The sequence below is a fragment of the Podarcis pityusensis genome (genome assembly GCF_964106645.2).
Source record: "Podarcis pityusensis genome assembly, chromosome: 10".
In the NCBI taxonomy this organism is placed as follows: domain Eukaryota; kingdom Metazoa; phylum Chordata; class Lepidosauria; order Squamata; family Lacertidae; genus Podarcis; species Podarcis pityusensis.
The window spans coordinates 36,449,206-36,470,900 of record NC_138035.1 but is presented as its reverse complement, the minus strand read 5'-3'; the positions used below and the strand labels follow the sequence as shown (position 1 = coordinate 36,470,900).

Genomic DNA, 21,695 nt, shown 5'->3' with positions numbered 1-21,695 from the left:
TTGCATAAGCCCACACAGAAGATTGAGTGATCGCTGTCCCCTACCCCCTAGTATAAGAAAATGTGGTTTTTTTTGGCAATGATTATTTTCTTCTAAAAGTGAATTACAGTAAGTTGAACAGATGTTTCACCAACTGTGTATGGAACTCATCTGAAAAAGTGTATGAACCAGTATTTTTATTGTTTTAATAAAGCAATCATTATACCCACCGGTAAGGTTTGAAACTGGATTCTTAATAAGGGCATGTTCAACAGGCAAGGAGTAGATGGCATCACATGGTGCATTATGTTAGCATAATGAAAAATGTATCACTTAACATTGTTTGCATTATTCAGAGTTATACACATACAAGTGTCTGCTATAATCCCTTGCCAATATGTTGTCTTGGTAACCGGTTACCTGAACACCAGCTCAGCAGCTACAAGGAAACAAGTGTGGATAGTTATTGGCCACATTTAGTACAGAAATGGAAAACAAGCAATCTAACAAAAGATTAATATTTAATACACTTGCATATTCACTAACTTTGGTGTGCAAGTTTTGGTTGTATAAAGTAGAGCAGACTCTGCAATATGCAATACTTCCTTTCTATAAAAACATAGTCTGATCTGTAGCCAAGAGTTTCTTAAATGTATGATGAAAATTTTCTGGTAATGTGCATTTTAAAACCACCTTATGGTAAATTAGCAAGAAAGCAGATTTCCCCCCAGTCCTTAGTAAGAATAGTGCAGCAGTTGCATTAATTTCTGTCCTTAATTAGTAACTGAATTCTGAGCCAGCAACTACACTGGGTAGAGGAAGAGAACTTGCTAGAGACTAAAAAGCTTCTCTACTGGTTTTGAATTGACTTAACTTGCTGCTAAATATTTACCTCATGGCAGACAAATGGCCTCAAGTCACTATTAGCCAAGGCAAAACTTTCCCACGTTAATAAAGCTGACATTATTTGAAATCTTCTTCAAGGAGATTTCAGAACTGACTGCTGAGGAAAAGAAATATTTCGTTAGCGCATTTAAAAGCAAACTTTGGGAAGGACTGAGGAGGAAAGCTTAACAGTTTGCTCAGGATATGTGACCTTGGATTGTGTGTGCATGGAACACAGTGCCAGACCTTGCAAACATGGTCAAGGACAGTATTTCCCGTGGTTCTGAGTTAACGTGCTAAAGGTTAATGTGTCACTGAAAGAGGAGTGAAAATACACCAACTAAAAATACTATTTCGGACACAGCACATGGACATCTTGGGGCCAACTAGACCTTTTGACATGTAGTTTCGTGCTGATTGTTGCTAAACAAATAGCCTGCAGGGAGCAAACTGGGTCAGAACCATGGTGCAGGGGAAGGGGGGCATTGTCCCCACTGCACTCCTTACACTTGTCCCCACTGCACTCCTTACACTTTCTAGTCACAATGGGATGAAAGCTCCAATTCGTAGCAAGTTATGTGATGGCATCCTACATGACAATTTGGTATGCAAGCTACCTTAAGGAAGAACAAACATGACCTCCCTCATCGGTTGTAAACAGAACATAGGTCTGGGTATTGACCCTTTAGCCTTAGTGGGGGGAAACAAGTGATTGGCAATACTGCATTTCCATCAGGACTGGAGAAAGGCTCTATATACAGCGTTGAAAGCCAGTGAAAGTAAGCAAGGTGGTGGCATAGTATACACACATACTGTGCAGTGTCATGGGGATTAGTCCCAGGCACCCGAACACCTACAAAATGATCTAGAGATGACGGGGGGAAAGGCAGATGAGTTTTGAGAAGCTGGTTATGTCATTCCCAATAGGTCTGCCCAGTGCTTTTTTTTCTTTTCTAAAAAAATGTTTAGGGCTGCTCTCATTTTCCTACTCATATTGAAATACTGCCCCTCAATGAGGCCAAACTTAGATTCACAAAATTTTTAGGGGTATGTGTACCCCCGTGTCCCCCCAGAAAAAAGCACTGGGTCTGCCCCACTAACATTGCAGAAGATGCTGCTGCTGTTGTCACCATGGTACAGCCTCTCCCTGCGTCACAATGAGTGCAACATGTGTGAAGACTGCCCTATGTAATACTGAATGCAAGTGAAGAGGGAAGGATGGGGGTGAGCAAAAGTTAAGGATGGGGGTTTGAGAGAGGACATTGTCAGTAAACAGCACAGAGGGGAGCCATTTGTGGAATTTTTCACTGCAGAAAGAGAGGTTTTAAAAGGAGGTGAGTTGGCTAGAAAGAGTATTGAAGGGTGTTCAAGGTAAATGGAAAACATAGGATAGTGGCAAAAGGGAATACTAGGATCCAAATACGCAATAGGTTTGTGAAAAATTAGAAAAGGAGGAAAGAGAAGAAATAGTTCAGAGAAAGAGAGACTTCAGAGAAGCAACAACAGGAAAGGAAGGCTGGTGAGTGATTAAGCAATCAAAGAAGGTTTTAGCAGCGAATAAAGGTGGGAAAAGGGGGAGATTCTGGAGATGCCCCAGTTTGTTGGGGGAAGAAAAGAGTCAGGATGACATACTGGAGAGGCATTGACCAAGAGAAATGGCGTGTGTGTGTGTGGCTGCAGCTTGTGGGAGTATTGAAAGGAAAGATGAGACCTGTGCCTTTGCCATTCTCAGGCTGAGACAGCACATCCTAATGGGAATGCAAAAGAAACAGGGCGATGAAGGTGAAAGAGCAAGAGAAGTTATTAACATAAAGGTGACAGTGTGAAGAGAGGAGCACATATGAGCACCACCAGGGTGAACGCAGAATGGGAAACGCAGACAGAGAGAGAAATAATGGGACTGTGCAGGACCATGATGCAATTCAGAAAGATGAAGACGAAGCGACGCTAAAATAGAAAAGGAATGGTGGCTTCTTGCCCTCTGCTTTCAATCATGCTCAGACACCCTCCTTCCCATTGTGGGACGGGGCAAAATGCCTCTGGGGTCTCACCTGCACCACCCTTTGCAATGCACTCAGCCACCCTGTAAGCAAAGTCAAGTCACATACGAGGTGCATTATATTGCCAAGAAGTAGAGTACTGTATGTAGAAAACTTTCCAGAAAACATCTGCCTATTTTAGAGAAGGGAACATAACACTTAAACTTCAGAGATGTAATTATATATATCACCTACATATTAAAAAGCCTGAAAGACTCCCTTACTGAATTCCAGGTGTGAGCTACAAGCAACAGTGAGATGCGATTAACTTTATGTCCCACTTGTAAACTTCACAGATGTATTTTAATTGATCTATGTTACTATCTTGCTCAGTCTTCAAGGAACTCAGGGCAGTGTTCAAGGTTTTCCCTATGACTGCTTCAACTTCCTCAAACCAGTCTTAGGAAGTAGGTGAGGCTGCAAGTGAGTGAGTAGCCTATAGTCACCACTAAGCTCTACCACCTTCCCTGACACCACAGTCACTCCCCACACCGCTAGGAAGCTTACCAAGTGTTGGGTAGAGAGGCTTTTAGTCAAAAGGTCTTTAGGAGATTTGTTGTTGTTGTTCCTTGCCTTTTCTCCTGACAGGGACTCAAGGTGGCTTACAGATAAAATAGAATCAGTTAAAAACCTAGAAAAAGAAACCATAATTTAAAAAGGTGTTTAGGTGGCTGGTTGACCCATTCTTTATTAGCTATAAATTTGGTATAGATAAGAATTAAGTTGAAATAATACAATATTTTTTCTTTCTCTTTAGTAGTTCCAAAATGTTTAGGATTTTATGCACTCCTGGCTGGTTATAAACAACCTCTGCCTCTAATTGGATGTAGGCTTGTTTCTGTTCCTCAGATGTTGTGCTTAAAGTTATAGCAATACAGCCTGAAATGAGGTTTCAGATTTCTGTATGTGTGATTTTCATTTTTTAAAAAGAGAATACTTCAAACAATGTTTGCAAATTGCTTGCTTAAAAAGCTGAAACATGCTCCAGGTCAACTGCTAGAGCAATTTCCCTTGTATTTTTTTGCCTCTTGTATTTTGCCTAATTTCCCCTAGCTAATGAGGTTATGTGAGATTCCATCCTTCCCTGTATTTTCATTCTGAATCCAGAGCCTTGTGAGTTCTTGGATGTGCTAAATACATATGCACAAAGACCTCTGGGGTTTTTAATTGACATTTTGGAGTCTGAAACTGAAACAAGGAGAAATTAATTTTCTATGGAAATCTGTCTTCCTGGCTAGGAAACAGATTTCTTAGTGAAATTAATCCTGCAGATTATGCAGATCCCTGTCATGGCCAACCATACAGCCATTATAGTTCATACTTATGTTCGGGCTGAAGTGGGTAGCTGAAAGATGAAATGTTTCAACAACTTATTGGAGGGGTGCTCCCAATTTACCATTGCTAAACTTCTTTCTCCCCGCCCCCCAACAAAGGGTATTTTCTGTGGGGGTTTTTTGGACCATCACTTCAAGCCACAGTGAAAACAACTGTATTAGCCTCCTGGTCACAATTTAGCAACCCCACATTGCCCTGAACTTAGCATTGTTCAGGGACATTGCAAGGAGCAATGTCATGGAAGTGGTGTTTCTTAAGATGAAAATGTGATGCTCCCTTGTTTTTGCTGCTGGATGCTGCATGTTGTTTCAGTAATCTGGTTATATTTATTGGATTGGATTGTGGTGGTTTTATGTTATCATATTTGCTATTGTTTTGTTATAGTGTTATGAAATTGTTTTTTTACAGTGTTTGAAATGCATCCCTGTTCCTTTGTTGCAAACCACTGGGAACATGATTTTGTGTGTGTGGAAAACAGACTTCCAGATAAATGAACGAATGAGTGGGAAAATGGCAACCCCCACAAACAAAAAAAAACAACAGGGAAAATTCTTTTTATGTGGGGCAGGGAGTTGAGGGGAAATGAATCTCAAAGAAATTATCAGAAAAATGACCTCTGAGTAATGTTGTCTCAGCTCATAGGATAAGTATTCAGATCACAGGGTGCGATTCCTCCTCATAGGCCTGAGCCTTTGGCACCTCTTGTTTCGGGGAAATAAGCACTAACCTTGAGGCGGGGGGAGGGGAAGCATCATCACAAAACGTTGATGCTGATGGATGCCTTATTTATGTGCACTGTTGTCTTATGTAAATCCAGCTACAGCCCTTAATGGTGTGGTGCCACTTTGATTTACACTGTGAAAGGGAGTGTGTGGGAGTATGGCAGTGTTAAAAACTTTCTGGTAACAAACAGCAGGTTGCCTTATGTTACCAGCATTAGCATTTGAGTTCACTGCGGCTGAACTCAATTTGTATCAGTGGAGATTTATATCAAGCAGTGGGAAGGCAGGTCATATCCCACTGCCGTCTGTCAGAATTAGCATCAAGAATCTAGACCATTACAGCAACAAATAAAAGGTAGTTAGAGGAATAAGTCATGTTCTATCAACTCCTTGTAATGGTCATTCTAATGCTATGGTGTCTCCTAGACCTATTACTTTAGTTTTCAGAGAAAAATCAATCTCTCCAGATTATTTCATTATAACTTTCTTTTCTTTTTTCTTTAAATAGTTTGGATCATGAAACTTCTTCACCGCTTATAGAAAAATGCCTTTAGGTTTAATTATCATGATGGAAGTACGTCTTTATACTTTTTTATATATCAGTAGGAGTTAGTGTTCAATATTTCTTTTCTATATTGGGCGGCTTATCAGCTAAGCATTTTTTCAAATATGTGTTTATGATCCAGACTATATTTTATATGTATTCATTACATTTGTAGCCTATCTTTCATCCCAACACACATAGGTTTTTACCTCCCCAAAGCCTCATTTAAGCTCAAAACTTTCAAGATTCCTGTATGGACTCCTTATTTACCAGTTATAGATGTGAATAAAGAAGGATGTTTAACACTGCAATCCTATACATGTCTCTCAAAACGAAGCCCTACTGAGTTTGATTGGAGTACTTAAAAATTACTTCAAGTGTTCTTCAGACTACAATATCTACTCAACAAAGTAAATAAATAGATCAGCAAAGCCACATAGGTTTCCAGGAATAATATACTACAGGGTAGACTTAGAAAAGAAAATGACAGACCACCACTTTTCTTTTCTTTTCTTTTTTTTAAAATAATTTTTATTAAGGTTTTAAACAACAAAAAAAGAGAAAAAGAAAAACATACACAATACATATCACAACAACACACACAAAAAACAACACAAAATTCAACAATAAAGAAAAACAAAAAAAAACATAACAATTAAAAACAATATCTCTTTTCCATTTCCATTTTTAAATTACTTATTTTCTGGACTTCCTCATACCTCCCTCTTTTGTATTCCAATCCAAATTATTTGTCCAGCAGTTTCTTTTCCACTTTTTTAATCCCAATCTTTAGTTTAATAAAATATTAAAATATATAACTTCACCTTCTTTAAACCTAATCCTTAATCTTAGTATCATATAACATTAAAATTTTCCCTCTTAGTATCAAATTTCCATTTCTTTAAACATCTTTAATCTTAATCTTTAATCTTAGTCTATCATTAACTTTAACCTGTACAGCTGGAAACCACTTATTTTCAATCCAACATCACTCTAACATTCTTTAATTTTGCAATGTTTCTGAAGATAGTCTTTAAATTTCTTCCAGTCTTCCTCCATCGACTCTTCTCCCTGGTCACGGATTCTACCAGTCATTTCCGCCAATTCCATATAGTCCATAAGTTTCATCTGCCATTCCTCCAGCGTGGGAAGTTCTTGTGTCTTCCAATACTTTGCGATGAGTATTCTTGCTGCTCAGACCACCACTTTTCACTTACTGCTTCCAAATAAAAACACTCAAAACTATAATTAATGACCTACAGTTCGTCCTGGACAATTTTCCTTTCACATACTGTGCATAGACCCAGATGTGACTCTGTCCCTATGTCTACTCTAGTAACATGATTGCAGAACCTAATAATGTCATCCATAACATTGATCACTCACTTGTCTTCCATTCCTTCCTCTGCCAGCGATGTCTTTTCTCATTCTACATAGCACAAACTAGCTAGTCTGTACGCAAAAGAGTAAACAGAAACAAGTCTGGTGTCAAAAATGGCAATACCCCCAAACTGGTAGGTGAATATTTCAGCCTCTTGGGATGCTCTGCAACTGACCTTAAGTTGGCCATACTGGAACAGAGGAACTTTCAAAGGAGATTACCATGTGAAACTGCTGAATTAAAATTCATCAAGAGATTCAGTGTTATCTCTTGTGGATTGACATATGTTAATTGGCTTACCAATGACGGAATGTCTGTGCTAATTCTGCATTACAAAGATGTCTGCAAATGTGACATGAAGGCTGGCAATGTGACCAGAGGAGGAATGACCACTGGGAGGAGCACAGAGAGAAGAAACGCTATGGTGCATCTCTGTAGTACCACAACTACTGGGCACCTTCATCTGCCCCAACTGCAACAAAACATGTCTCTCCCATATTGTTCTCTACAGCCAATATGGTCTGTGTTATTAGCAACAACTGGCGTGTGTGTGTTTTAACTAGTCACTGCTAATAATGTAATATCACTGTCTATACTTTTCCACAGGGACGCAGGTGGCACTTTGGTCTAAACCACTGAGCCTCTTGGGCTTGCTGATCAGAAGGTCGGCAGTTCAAATCCCTGCGACGGGATGAGCTCCCATTGCTCGGTCCCTGCTCCTGCCAACCTAGCAGTTCGAAAGCATGTCAGAGTGCAAGTAGATAAATAGGTACCGCTCCAGTGGGAAGGTAAACGGTGTTTCCGTGCACTGCTCTGGTTTCGCCAGAAGCGGCTTAGTCATGTTGGCCACATGACCCGGAAAAACTGTCTGTGGACAAAAGCCGGCTCCCTCGGCCTGTAAAGTGAGATGAGCGCCGCAACCCCAGAGTTGTCTGTGACTGGACTTAACTGTCAGGGGTCCTTAACCTTTTTTAAAAAACAAAAAAACCAAAACAAAAAAACCAAAAACTTTTCCACATTTCCTTTCCTTCTGACTTCACTGTTTAAAATCCCCCCCACATATACCTGCAACTTAGGATAATGGCTCATATATCTGATGAAGTATACCAAAGTCCCCAAAACCTTATGTCACAATAAATTGTTTAGTCTTTAAGATGCTACAATATCATTTTTTTCTGCAGCAGATTAACACGATTACAGTACTCTTATGGAGACTGTAATTCAGAAGTAAGTATTCAGTTAGACTTACTCCTAAAGAAAATGTGTATAGTACTTCACGTTTAGTCTACTTGGAGTTTATCACACGCTATCTTGAATTTAACATTACAGGGAGATTATATGAAGGGCAGAAGATACATTTTATGGAGAGAATCCTAGTAATTATTTTCCCTCAACCACTTATGCAACTTAGAAAGAAGCTGGATAAAATTCTAATTATGAAATTTGGAAACCTTTTTACTTCGCTGTGGGGGAGGATTCAAAAGAAAAGTATAAATATGCACAGTATTTAGTGTCCATTAACATCATCCTACACCTGTCTAATTTACTGTAGCAATTATTATAGGTAAACTGAAAAAACCTGACCTATTGACTCTTACACCTTTTAGCATCCAGAAATAAATGAATAACATTTGAAAATGTTGAAATGTCTTTGTTTTTCACTGGGTTGCTGGGCAGTTTCAACAGTGGCTACATCTGGAAGACAGTGCTGTATTTCTCAAAAATATCTGTTTTCTATTTTTTCTGTTTTAAGATGCATATTACCAAGTTGCTTATATCAATTTGCTGGTCAGATTTAGGAAACCAGCTAATCCCGTTTCATAAGAACTTTGAAATGGCCGTGCTGTCACAAGACATCTAAATCAGCAATTTGCCGGTGATAGTGACCACCGCTAAATGCTTGTGAGCTATCACAACTTTCAGAATCATAAATTTTATAGACACACTGGACAATATACAAATGAGGCTGTAGTTTTTGTTCACTTTGCCTAAGACAATTTGCTCATTATGTTGTCCTAAGGTTTGTCTGGCTTGGTTTTGATACGGTTTTGATACGGTTTACCCTGCAGGTCTTACAGCATAGAATCATTGGATTAAAGTTGGAAGGGGCTCTGGTGGTCCAACACCACTCCAATGCCCTGCTCAATCCAGTAGTTTTACAGGTATAGCATCTCGTGTCTTAGATAAGATATTCTGCTTTCGACAAAATGTCCACAGATGTGCTCTGAAGGCACCATCCAATATTGAAGCTTCAGCTTCAGGGCCGCCAATCCCAGAGGGGCCACAGAAGCAACTCTAGTCCACATTGCTTAAAATTTTGGGGTCTAATAGACCTAATTTGAGTGGCATTTTTTTGGTATATATTTCAACAACCCCCAAGTTTGACAGTTAGTAGTAAAGATGCTGTAAAGGTGTGGTGATCTGTCATGGAACAACCCCATTGAAGAAAATAACAGTGGTTACCCAGATCTCATTGCTGGTTGCAAAGGGGCCTTCATAAGAGTTCAAGATTCAGGACCCCAAAAATGTAGGCTTGTCACTGCTCGCCCCAACTGGGCATCAGCCATCCTCTCATACCATTCCCATTCTGTGACACTTCTAGGAATCATCACCAGCTTCACTCTTCCCTTGCTGTTCTTCAGCAGTATATCCACCCAAGGTGGTAGTGGGGAAAAACAGCCTTATCCACTGGAGTAGAAATTCTGCACCATTCTAAAAAGGCTTTCTTAGAAAAATGCCCTGGTAGCACACATTCACATGCACACATGTGAATTTTGGAAGTAGTTTCTCCTATAAGCATAGGACGACAGGTCCTTGCACCACGCATCTTACAATCTAAAATTCAACACAAGGCAGAAGACTAAGTTTAAAGTGACATAATTAATTATAACACAGAAACTTGTCCCCCCCTAAAGAAAAGCCCTATACAAAAATATTATTCTGCCCTGCACATCCTCTTTAACCACCCCCACCCCTCTTGCCACTTTATTTGTGATTTTTCTGCCTTCTAATGTATTACATAATGAGTACCAACTGCAATGCTGAGGCAAGAAGTTTCAATACAATGTCACACTTTGTTAATTAAACAGCAAAGAGAAAATATAATTAGGTATGTTCTCTTACTTGGCTAATTAAGAATGATCCAGAATGCGAAATAATGATTTTAAACAACTGATGAATAGGGAGGAAAGTAATTTAGTTCAAATGGCAAAGCATGTGTCAGCCTTTGAACAGAAAGTGAGGTATTCAAGACAGGCTGACTTGCTTCTGTCTGCTTTGACATTTCTCATCTTGACTGTGCAAGGTTTCATCAGCTTTTATTTCTTAAATAACAATGGATATAGAAGCAGTGATACTTGAAGTGGAAAGCTCCATGGAGAATCTCTAGCGTATTTTAATTGTGCTTGTTTTAATATCTCAGTTAATATGGAACACAACAACTGTGGTGTGGTGTCCCTATTTACCAGGAATGTTCCGGATTTAGAGAAGCCATCCCGGTTTATGAATTGATCCAGGAATGTCAGGCTTTTCCTTAGGACATCCCTATTTTCATCAGAGAAATGTTGGAGGGTATGGTAAGATGTCCCTATTTTCACTGGAGAGTATGGAGTTATCTGATCCCGAAGCTGCCTGACAGCAATCCTGTATAGGGAAGTTTTAAAAAAACGTTTAATGTTTTATTACGTTGGAAGCTGCCCAGATAGGCTGGGGCAACCCAGTAAGATTGTGGGATATAAATAGTTAAATTATCATTATGGAATGGGACGTCCCTATTTTCATCAGAGAAATGTTGGAGGGTATGGGCATGCCATTCAGACATGGGCTCATGGTTTAGCACTCTCCACATTAACCATGATGTAAAACTAAAGCTTGTTCTATGGCTTACAGCCTGTGGTTTGTCACGGAGGGCTAAACCATGAGCTGGAATTTGGATGACATGCTAAGCCAAACCATGACTTAGTGCAGCAGAAAGACTGGAGAGGAACAAAGTGGCCATAGTTTCCTCTCCTAGAATGTGTATGGCCGTGTGTCTGCACAATGCCATGGTTTGGCTTAAGTATGATGTGCAAAACAGGTCAATGTCTTTTTGCTGAGATATTAAACATACTGAACTCATTTGTCAAACATAATCAAGCAATGGCACCATTATGCACTGAAAAGGTTTCAGCTGAAAGGAAATAATCAACAGATATCTTCTAATTTCTCGTTGGCTCTGATTTGGTGTATATCGATCAATTACCTTTGCAGATGTAGCCTAATTATTCAAAGTCACACAGGCCTTCCCGGATGTTAAGACTGATTTTCTTCACTGACAAAATGTCTAAAGATCACCAGGAGGTGCAACAACAACAAAAAATCTATTGTTCTACTGCGTTCCAATCCTGTTAAATCAACTTGCTGTTCGTGATAAATTAAGCCTGCACTGCAGGTCAGTGAATTTCTATTAACTGCTTATTATGGGAGAAAGTAAACTAGCACCATCAAGAACTTTGCACATCAACCAAAGCAAGCTGTCACTCTGTTTAACTTTTACAATAAATGCCCCTCAGACTCTCACATGTGAAGTAAGAAACACTATTTGGCATTTAAACTTTAGTTGCCAGCACACATTAAAGCAAATAATCAACGTGGATTGATTACACCTTCTGACATCAAAAGGTCAGAAATTGCTATGTGCGTGCGTGTCTTAAAGTGATATATACTTAGTTGATTTATAAACCAATTGCTTTAAAGAATAATTTCCTCAGTTGTTTAATTTATATAATGAGCAGCCTCCTAAGATGATAAGGAAGCAGCATTACAAATTGAAGCTACTCTTTTTACTCATTCTTTCTTCCTGCTAAATTCTTAACTGCTTCTGCTGTTACATATAAAATAAAAAATGTAAGAATTATGAAACTTATATAGAAACCCAAAATAATCCTGTTATTCATTCCAATTGGCAATGTTTTATGTTTTCTCTCGTGTGGGGAATGGAAATAATTTAGAAGGTGATACAGCCATGCCTGTAACAGTGTCAGAAGCTAGGCAATAATTCTATATATGTCAATTTAAGTAAGTCCCAGAGAATTCAAAGAGACTTACTTCTAGGTTAGTGGATAAAGGTTTGCTACCTGGCAATATCTTACTATTGATAGCTGCTTCTCAAATGGAACATTACAAAAGGAAGCCTGAGATTCTATGAAAATGAAAATGTAGATCCTTCTTTATTGATTATTTTGACTGTTATTTGACTACACCTTTCAAGTTCTATAAAGTATATAAATAACCATACCCAGTCTCGCATTCACCCTTGCCCCTGTTAATGGATAAACTTGGAGTCAGGCCAAGCCAAGTTATATATTTTTTAACAGTGTGGCTTGAACCTGAATTTGGGATGAAGACAGACAGATGTTCTAAGACTGCAACACTATGCACATTTACCTGGGTATAAACTACCGGAAACAGTGAGGCTCTGGGCAGCAGTGTCCATTGAGGTGGTTCTCTGGTGGCCACCATTTGCCACCAGTGCACTGTTCCAAGACCATCAAGAGGAGAAGGGCAAGCCCACACTTTCTAGCAACTAATGGCAACAGAGAAAGCAGGGAATGACTCAGTCATCACAATGCAACATGTGGTTGCTGACTGGATGCAAGCTCCTAGCATGAGCATGGGCTGTTAGCTAATCAGCTAGCCAGTAACCAGCCACAAGTCACTACTGCAGGGCAATTCAAGTCCGCCCTCATCAGTCATCTTCCCTCCCCATCTTCCCCCTGTAACAGTTCTGATATGGGCATGTTCCTTCCCTGCACCCTTGATTACAATACTGTGGCTAAAGTGGTTCCAATCCAAGAAGCAGCTCACCAGTGACAGAGGTTGCCAAGGTGATGGTGTGTGTGTGACAGGAAAAGAGTGTATTTGGCAACAGTGGTGTAGCTAGCCACTCGGGTGCCCGGAGCAGCGCACGCGCCCTGCACCTGGGGGCGGAGAGAGGGCAGGGCGCACTGTGCAAAGCCTCTCCACTGCTTCCCCCTCAGCTGTAGGGCAGCTGGGGGAGAGGTGATGAGCAGACGCAAGCCCCATGCTGCCATTTCAGGCAGTGCGGAGCCTGCAGGTGACAAAGCCACCATGTCACTCCCAGGTGAGATGTGAGGTGTGGCACCCAGTGCCAGCCACGTTTTGTTGCACTTGTTGACTGAACTAAAAAGTTTTGTGAGCCCATTTTTTTTAAAAAAACCAATTTCATATTTTTGCCATTTTGACACCCCCTCATTGATGACACCCGGAGAAGTTGACACCCACCCTTCCTACACCACTGTTTGGCAGGAGCCTTGGGTCTCTAGCAAGGTGTGCCAGGAACAAGAGAGGAGAACCATTTTTGGCAGGCTGGGAGAGATGCCTTGGACTCCAGTGCAGCATTGCTCTGTGGAACAAGCCGTTCTTGAGAAGACCATGCTGTAAGATCTGTACCCCCTCCATCTAATTTCAGGTGTAAATATATGAATAAATCATATCACGTAAAGCCACAACAGCCTCCACCAAGTCTTGATTCTCGAAAGACCACAAACCCTGGATGAGCGCCTGGAAGTCGTCCCCCTCCCCATATATTGCCACAGCTCAGCAGAGAGTGGGGGTGGCACCCAACCTTTGTAAGAGTGTGTAAAAACTGGCATGATGCAGTCTGTGTATAGTCTGGAAGGAGGAAAGATGGATCATTGGCAATCCCTACAGGAGGACAGATAATGTCTTCAGTGATTTGAAAAACTGCACTGTGTTGCTGGAAGTTGTTCCATATAGAGAAGGACAAACAAGGTTATTCCGTTTTAACAAATGAACTTGTTTAGAGCTAAACAGTCAGGCAAACCTCATTTGCTAGCTAAGACATTTTGAGCCGCAGGCTGAAAACATAAGCGAGTTCCAAGGTACTTTTCCTCTGAGAGTAAACCGAAATGCATGCCTTTTGGTAATACGTACAACACATTTCCACTTACTCACCAGAGTAGCATCTTCCTGAAATGCATAAAAGTTCATATCAGTAGATCTTTGTAAGATAAGAGAAAATACTGTCCACAACAACCAACATGATAATTATTTTGAATACTCTATATGTAACTTGAGCTGCTTGTAGGTAATAAAAATGTATTCCCTAGTAGTAGGTGCAGTGTAGCTTTGTGGAATTCAGAATTGTACACCTTCTTCTCTAAATGCAGAATGGTTGAAGTCCATTGATTTCCATAGGAAAACATGGAGCAAATGAGAAATGAAATAAAAATGACATGTATAGGTTTGACTGTTGTTGAAATACAGCCATTATCCAAAACTATGCTTAGCTCTGACATATAAAACAATTTGTACAAACTGAGTAATGGTGGGTTTGAATTGCTCCCTTACCAGAAATAGCATTAAAAAGCAAAGAGAGTCATGTTGTTCCATAGAAAAAGATCAAAAATCTGCAGTTTGGGAATACCTTTGTTGGGATTGAGCAAAATGTCACAAGATAGTGGCACATCAGACACAGACACACAGAGACAGAGAGGAAGAGAGAGAGAATGAGAGGGTGTTGGGGAAGACTGTTTTTGCCACTTCTGTCCAAATAACTTTTCTTTTTGTACTTCAGGTACTTCTCTTACAACTGGTAGAAATTAGATAAGACTTCCCTTACTTTAAACTTATCTATTTGTCTTTGGAAAAGTAATAAAACCCTATTTCCTTCTTAACCTGGTTTATGAAAGCACAGCTGTCACAATCACCTAGTATTAATAGTAGACTTTAATAAAAGAAGGAAGAGAGATGTTTGCTAGAAGTGTGCAATAGGCCATGTAATTTGATTGTTAACTTTTTTGTACGCTTAATTTTTGGGGGGTACTTTTTAATGCATAGCAAATTATGCATAACAACTTTTACTGCAGAAACATATATGCAATTATGTTGAAACAATTAACAAGTGGTAAAAGGGTGGGAAGAAGGATGTTAGCTAATCCATATTTAATAGGGAGTGGTGGTAAATATTTTAAATGAAAGCATACTTTGAATTATGAAACTTTGTTTTTCCTTGCTGCAGGATTATGAAATATTGTTATAATTGCAGATATAGTTTTGTTGCAGTATTTTTCATGATGATATATAATTCCTGACAAATATATCTATTTCCAGGATATAATGACTACATTAAAAACTGCTGAAACAATGTCATGTGAAATTCAAGGAAGCTGATGCATAATATTGTTTCTTTAAAAACTACAGTGGTACCTCGGGTTACATACGTTTCAGGTTACAGACTCTGCTAACCCAGAAAGAACTTGTTAAGAACTTGGCTTCAGGATGAGAACAGAAATCGTGCTCCGGCGGCGCAGCAGCAGCGGGAGGCTCCATTAGCTAAAGTGGTGCTTCAGGTTAAGAACGGACCTCCAGAACGAATTAAGTATTTAACCTGAGGTACCACTGTATTCCATTTTTATCCCACTCTTTCTTCCAAGGAGCTCAGGATGACTTACAAGGGCTTTTCTTTCTCTATTTTATCTTCACAACTGTCCTGTGACTGAGATAGGCCAGGCTGAGACAGAAAGTACCTGGTCCACGATCACCCCGTGAACTTCATTGCTGAGTGAAGATGTGAACCTGGTTCTCCCTGCTTTTAAGTGCAGTATTCTAACAATTCTAATTCTAACTCTGCCACCCTGCTTGGCTGTGGATGCAAAACTGAAGCAAGAACACCACACTGGTAGAGTGAACAGTGTTACTAAAGTGTGGGTGGGTTCCCACAAGGCAAGACACAGTGAAAACAGCAAGAACCTTTACTGAATTATGGAACTGAACAACAGGGACAAAGCAACTGCTTATATACATTTCTGAAGGACTGGGCCACTCCCACTCCCAACATGATTGGCTGTCTAAACTTCCAAGCTGCGAAACATGACTCAGAGTTTAAGGGCCAATGGCAGAGGCCCAAATCCTGAAATGTTTTGTGATTGGATATCATGTATCGAATCAGAACTCAGGAGCTCAGATTCCTTAGTCCAGACTCAAACTCAGGCAAACACAGACCACTGAATACATAACAGTTACAGGCATATCAGAGAACATCAAATTCAATTTGATGCACATAGGTTTATTTATCATGAATCAGTCCCAGTGTGGTTTGAGCCAGATATGCTTCTTTGAGACAGTTTCAAAATCAACCAATAATATGTGTAGAATGATTTATTAATGTTTATACTGTGCTAAAGGAAAGTTCCTGGCATTGTTTGGAAAACAGGAGGGGGGGGGGATAGTGCGGTTTTGAAATCAGAGGTTAAAATCATTGCAGTTTTGAAAGGTTCAGTCCACTGTCTTGATTCAAAATAGCATCCAGTTGTATCCAAATATAGACAAAGACCTGGTCTATTATCTCAAGGACCAGTGTGCAGGCTTTGGCTATAATATTTTAACAGGGGTCTAAATGCATGGTGTACAAAGAGACAAAAAACTTTCCAAAATATATAGTAGGATAATTCAATGAAAATGGCAACTTCCAGACTTATTTGTCATGTTCATGTACAGGTTCTATATCATTTAGAAGATAATTTCCCAAAGTTTAATTATCTGGCAAGAGTTTTTCACAATGGCAGTTTACATGTGAGGAAAACAACCACAAGCATGACATACAAGATGTATCAGAATTTATCCAAGTTCAGTTAAATACCTCTCCAAGAAAGTAGACAATAGGTTAATAAATGTTTATTATGTTGATAGTTTTTCTTTCTCATTTAGTGAATTGACAAAAAAACTTTATGTTAGGAACAAAATCCCATAAGTTTAGGGCAATAAAACGTATGTAGGTTTAGTGTGTTATATCAATCACAAAACACATACTTTTTGGTCCCCTCAACAAATGAAAAGTAAAATCTCTGTTTTAACTTTATTCTCTTCTTTTTATACATTCATGTACTCCTTTAAGTGGCCTGGTTCCCAAACAGTTTAGGGCTTCAAAAATAGCCATAGTAGCATTTTAATTTGGGCATCAAAAGGCACTAGCAACCAGTAAAATAATTTAACTGATTTATTTGCTAGTAACCATATAGCATTTTAATTCCTTCATGGTAGAACTTTGCATTCTCGCTCCCCTGCTCTGCTTGCCAGACAACGTTTGCCTCTAATCATTTTTCTTGAAAAAAGCTTTCCAGTCAGGCAGAGGCAACAGAGAACAGGTAGTGCTATTGTTTGGCATGATATTTTTCACAAAGAGAAATGACCATGGGAGTGAAGGATGAAAAGAAGAGGAGGATAAAGAACGGAAGTGAAATATACTCAGAGTTGCAAAGTGATTTCATGCTCTTTATTCAGCTCATAGTGGTGAGGAGGAATGAATAAATGTCCCCTCACAGTATCTGCTTTATATACATTATTTACACAATGGGCTGCACATGATTGGCTAATTCTGGAATTCTACTGTAAGCCAATCAGGTTGTGGATTCACTTCTATCTGGAGCAGGATTGGGTGGTTCCTGCCAACCAATCATACTGCTGCATTGTTCTAGGACCAATCAGACTGCTGCATTCTGAATCCTATTGTTCTAGGACCAATCAGACTGCTGCCTTTTGGATCCTATTGTTCTAGGACCAATCAGACTGCTACAGTTTGGATCCTATTCAACTCAGTACATAACACCCCTCCCCTCTAAGTTCCAGTCCTGCCCGGGAGGTCGCATTCATAGTCCTCAAGGTATGCCGGCGGCCTACGTGTGCGTTGTGGCCTGGGGTGTTCCCTGGTCCGGGCTCCGGGTTCTGGCTCGTGTTCCAAGGATGCTGGCTGTGATGCGGCTGTTTGGTCTGGTGCAACCGGCTCGCTCAGTCGTGGTTCTGGTTCCGGTGTCCTTTCGGCCTCACGGGTCCTCTCTGTATTTACTGATTCTGCCTCTCCTGCTGGCCCCTCCTGCTCTATGGGCCTCACTGCCCCGCTGTTCCCTTGGGACTCCTCTGACCTGTCCTCCTCCTGGTTTTCTCCCGGGAATCGTCGCCGTATCTGGTCGCAGTGGCGGCGCCAGCATTGCCCCCCATCCGTTAGCACCTCGTACGACACGGGGCCAGTGACCCTGGTGATTGTGGCGGGTACCCATGCTGGGCCTGCCCCAAAATTCTTTGCGTACACTGGGTCCTGGGCCTCGAAGGTCCGGGGGTTCCTGCCTTCCCCCACCACTACCTCATCCTGAGCTCTATCGGGGTGAAGGCGGTCCAATCTGATTGCAAGGCGCCGACCCATTAGTAGTTCAGCGGGGCTCCGGCCAGTCGTTGAGCTGGGGGTGCTGTGCTGTGCTAGAAGGAATGTGGCAAGGCGGTACTCCCAGTCCCCTTGCGTCATGCGGCGAAGGGTGTCCTTGGTGGTCCGCACCATGCGTTCTGCTTGGCCATTGGTGGCAGGGTGGAACGGCGCCGAACGGATGTGGCGGATGGCGTTCTGCGCTGTGAAGGTTTGGAATTCTCCTGACGTAAATGCAGTCCCGTTGTCTGAGACGAGAGTGTCAGGGAGCCCGTGGGTTGCAAACAGCCTGCGTAGTACCCGGATGGCTGCGGACGTGGAAGTGGACGGTACCAGTGCGACTTCCAGCCATTTGGTGTAGGAGTCCACCACTATGAAGAATGTTTTCCCCTGAAAGGGGCCAGCGAAATCCACATGCAGGCGTGACCATGGTGCTCGGGCGGACTCCCAGGACTGGACTGGGGCCCTTGGGGGATCTGGGCGGGATTCTTGGCAGGCCTGGCAGTGTTTGACCCAGGCCTCTATCTCTCCATCGATCCCCGGCCACCACACATAACTCCTGGCAAGGGCCTTCATTCTTACTACCCCTGGATGTGTCTCGTGTAGGGCTGTGAGGACCCTTTTGCAGAGGGGCTGGGGAACAACGACTCTGCTTCCCCATAACAGGCACCCCTTGTGGGCCGACAGTTCATGTTTGCGGGTTGTGTAGCCGGCGAATTCTGGCCCGGGGCTGCTGCTGGGCCATCCCCTCCACACCCAGTCCAGGACCCGGGAGATGACCCTATCTTTCTTGGAATGGTGTGCAACTTCTTGTGCCTGAATGGGGCGGTCGGGAAGCAGCTCCAGGCTCATAACCTCTTGTGCAGGTGCTGGGTCAGGGCCTGTTTCCGGTAGTGGTAGCCTGCTGAGGGCGTCCGCATGGCCCATCGCCTTCCCAGGTCGGTGAATCAGTGCATACTGGTAGCTGGCAAGGAAAATTGACCACCTGAGGACGCGAGGAGACAGCACTTGGGGGGTCTGCTTTTCGGGGGCAAACAAGCCAAGCAACGGCTTGTGGTCAGTCACCACGGTGAAGGGCCGCCCGTACAAGAAATCATGGAATTTTTTTACTCCCTTTACGATTGCCAGACCCTCCTTGTCGATTTGCGAGTAGTTCCGCTCGGTTGTGTTGAGTGTCTGGGAAAAGTACGCCACCGGTACCTCTCTTCCATCCGGGAGTTGGTGCCCCAGGACAGCTCCAATGCCATAGGGTGAGGCGTCGCATGCTAGCACCACCGGCAGCCTCTCGTCGAAGTGTGCCAAGACCGAGTTTGAGACAAGCAAGTCCTTGACTGCCTGGAATGCGGCCTCCTGGCGCTGGCCCCACACCCAAGGGGCCCGCTTGTCCAGGAGTCTGTGTAGGGGCTCCGCTACCGCCGCCTTGTGGGGAAGGAAGGAATGGTAAAAGTTCAATAGTCCCAAGAAGGCCTGAAGTTCAGTCTTGCTCTTGGGCGCTGGGGCATCACAAATGGCCCGTACCTTGTCCCCAGTCGGGTGGACCCCTTCTGCGTCCACCATAAATCCCAGAAAGTCCACCTGAGGCACTCCTAGTAGACATTTTTCCCGCTTCACCTTGAGACCCGCCGTCTGGAAACGGTGCAGAACGGTGCGGAGGCGGTCCTCAAACTCCTCTGGTGTGGGGCCGGCAATCAACACATCATCGAAGAAGGGGGTGACGCCAGGAATCCCTTTAAGGAGAGAGTCCATTATATTCTGGAATATGCCTGGTGCCACGCTGACACCGAATTGCAACCGCTTTACCCTGAACGCTCCTCTGTGCGTCACAATCGTCTGTGCCTCTGCTGTGGCCTCATCTACTGGCAGCTGTTGATATGCTTGGGCCAAGTCCAGCTTGCCAAAAATTTTCGACCCAGCCAGGGTGGCAAGGACATGGCTGACCACTGGCACTGGGTATGCGTGGGCCGTGAGGGCCTTGTTTATGGTACATTTGTAGTCTGCGCAGATGCGGACCGAACCATTAGGCTTGACGGGTGTGACGATTGGGGTTTCCCAGGGAGCATTAGGCACCGGCTCCAGCACTCCTTGCTCTACGAGTCGGTCCAATTCCTCGTCTATACGGGGTTTCAAGGCGAACGGGACCCGGCGGGCCTTGAGCCTGACCGGTCGTACTGCGGGGTCAAGCTGTAGCGCAATGGGGGGGCCCGTATACTGTCCCAATTTCCCATCGAAAACCCCTGGAAATTCCTTGCATATGGCGTCCACGTCCACTTGTAAGCTAGTGTGGTTCACCCCGGTGACAGCTAGCCCCAGTGGTCCAAACCATGCCAATCCCAGTAAGCTAATGTAGGGGCCCTTGACCACAAGCAAGTCCAGTTGCCGCGTCCGCCCTCGGTATTGCACCCTGAAGGTCCCCACCCCCATTGTGGGGACCTTACGTTTCTGGAAGTCCCGGAGGGTGAATGGGGCCGGCCTGAGTTTGGGACCCCCAGTGGGACACAGTTTCCTTAAGGTCCTTGCCGAGATTATGGATAGAGTTGAACCCGTGTCAAGCTCCATGCGGCATGGGGCCCCCTCTATCTGTACCTCTACATAAATTTTCTCTACGTTGGGGTGGGGCAACTGGTATACCTGGAAGTCCGTGAGCTCCGTCGAGTTGCCTTGGTGCGTTGGGCCCCGGGACCTGGGGCTCTTGGATTGGTCATCTGATGCCTGGTGTCGGGTGGGCCGAGCCCGACACACCCGGGCGATGTGTCCCGATTTTCTGCACTGCCTGCACTCTGCGTTGCGGAAACGGCAGGTCCTCCTCTCGTGACTCTCCCCGCAGCTTGCGCAGTTCCCTCCTTCTCGTCGAGGCAGCTGTGGTCTGTGCGCTGCTTGAGTGCGCTGCTGTACTCGGTGCACCTCCTCCCTGTCGGATCCTGAGTCGTCGGTGAGGTCTTCATGGTGGACCCTCGGTTGGGATGGCAGGCTCGGCCGTGCCTCTTGGGTCGACCTCTTGGCAGCTTCTGTTGCCAGGGCCTCCTCCAGAGCGACCTGGAACGTTAGGTCCTTCTTAGCGTAGAGGCGTCGTTGCAGCTTCTCATCCTTCAGGCCACCGACGAGGCGGTCACGAAGCATGTTCTCCAGCTCTGAGAAGTTGCAGAACCGGGCGGCTTGGCGGAGAGAGGTCACAAACCCAGTTATGGTTTCCCCAGGGGCTTGCCGCTTTGCGTAGAAGGCATTTCGACGAGCCACCACTGAGGGCTGCGGCGAAAAGTGCCCCTTCAGCTGTTCCATTATTGTTTTGTATGGAACAGTAGCGACGTCTTCAGGCGCAAGGAGAGCCCGGGCGATTTCAAACGTCTCCTCTCCGCAGACGCTGAAGAATATCGCCCTCTTCTTGGCGTCTTCTTCGTCGGTGACCCCTTTGGCTTCTAGGAGGAAGGTGAAACGGGAGGCGTACGCTTCCCAGTCTCCAGATGCTGGGTTGAATGGCGAGAAGCTGCTGTTGGCTGCCATTCTGAGTTCCTTGTGCCCCGGAGCTGAAGCCTGGATACACGGTGCGAGACAGCGGTGCGGCAGTTGGCGGTGCTGCGGTGCTGTGTGTGGCAGTCAG

General features: G+C 43.4%; 2 long non-coding RNA genes across 7 annotated transcripts in view; one reads left to right on the top strand and one right to left on the bottom strand.

The window, feature by feature from the left end:
* Window positions 1-212: 212 nt before the first annotated feature.
* Window positions 213-12,408, bottom strand: LOC308486172. Of its 2 annotated transcripts, none has more exons than XR_013990988.1 (4): window positions 12,310-12,408; window positions 6,891-6,956; window positions 3,411-3,534; window positions 213-418 (listed from the first exon to the last, which is right to left on the bottom strand). It is a non-coding gene; the product is annotated as an uncharacterized lncRNA (long non-coding RNA). The 2 variants fall into 2 exon arrangements; XR_013990989.1 differs by lacking the exon at window positions 213-418 and adding an exon at window positions 872-982.
* The window catches only part of LOC308486165, a 79,938-nt gene continuing 60,315 nt past the window's right edge, over window positions 2,073-21,695 (top strand). For 3 of the 5 annotated variants that reach the window (XR_013990979.1, XR_013990980.1, XR_013990981.1), the window contains exons 1-4: window positions 2,073-2,198; window positions 3,237-3,326; window positions 5,469-5,534; window positions 11,134-11,314. This is a non-coding gene — a long non-coding RNA (uncharacterized lncRNA). The remainder of the gene's footprint in view (window positions 2,199-3,236; window positions 3,327-5,468; window positions 5,535-11,133; window positions 11,315-21,695) is intronic. The other 2 variants (XR_013990978.1, XR_013990977.1) reach the window with 2 other exon arrangements.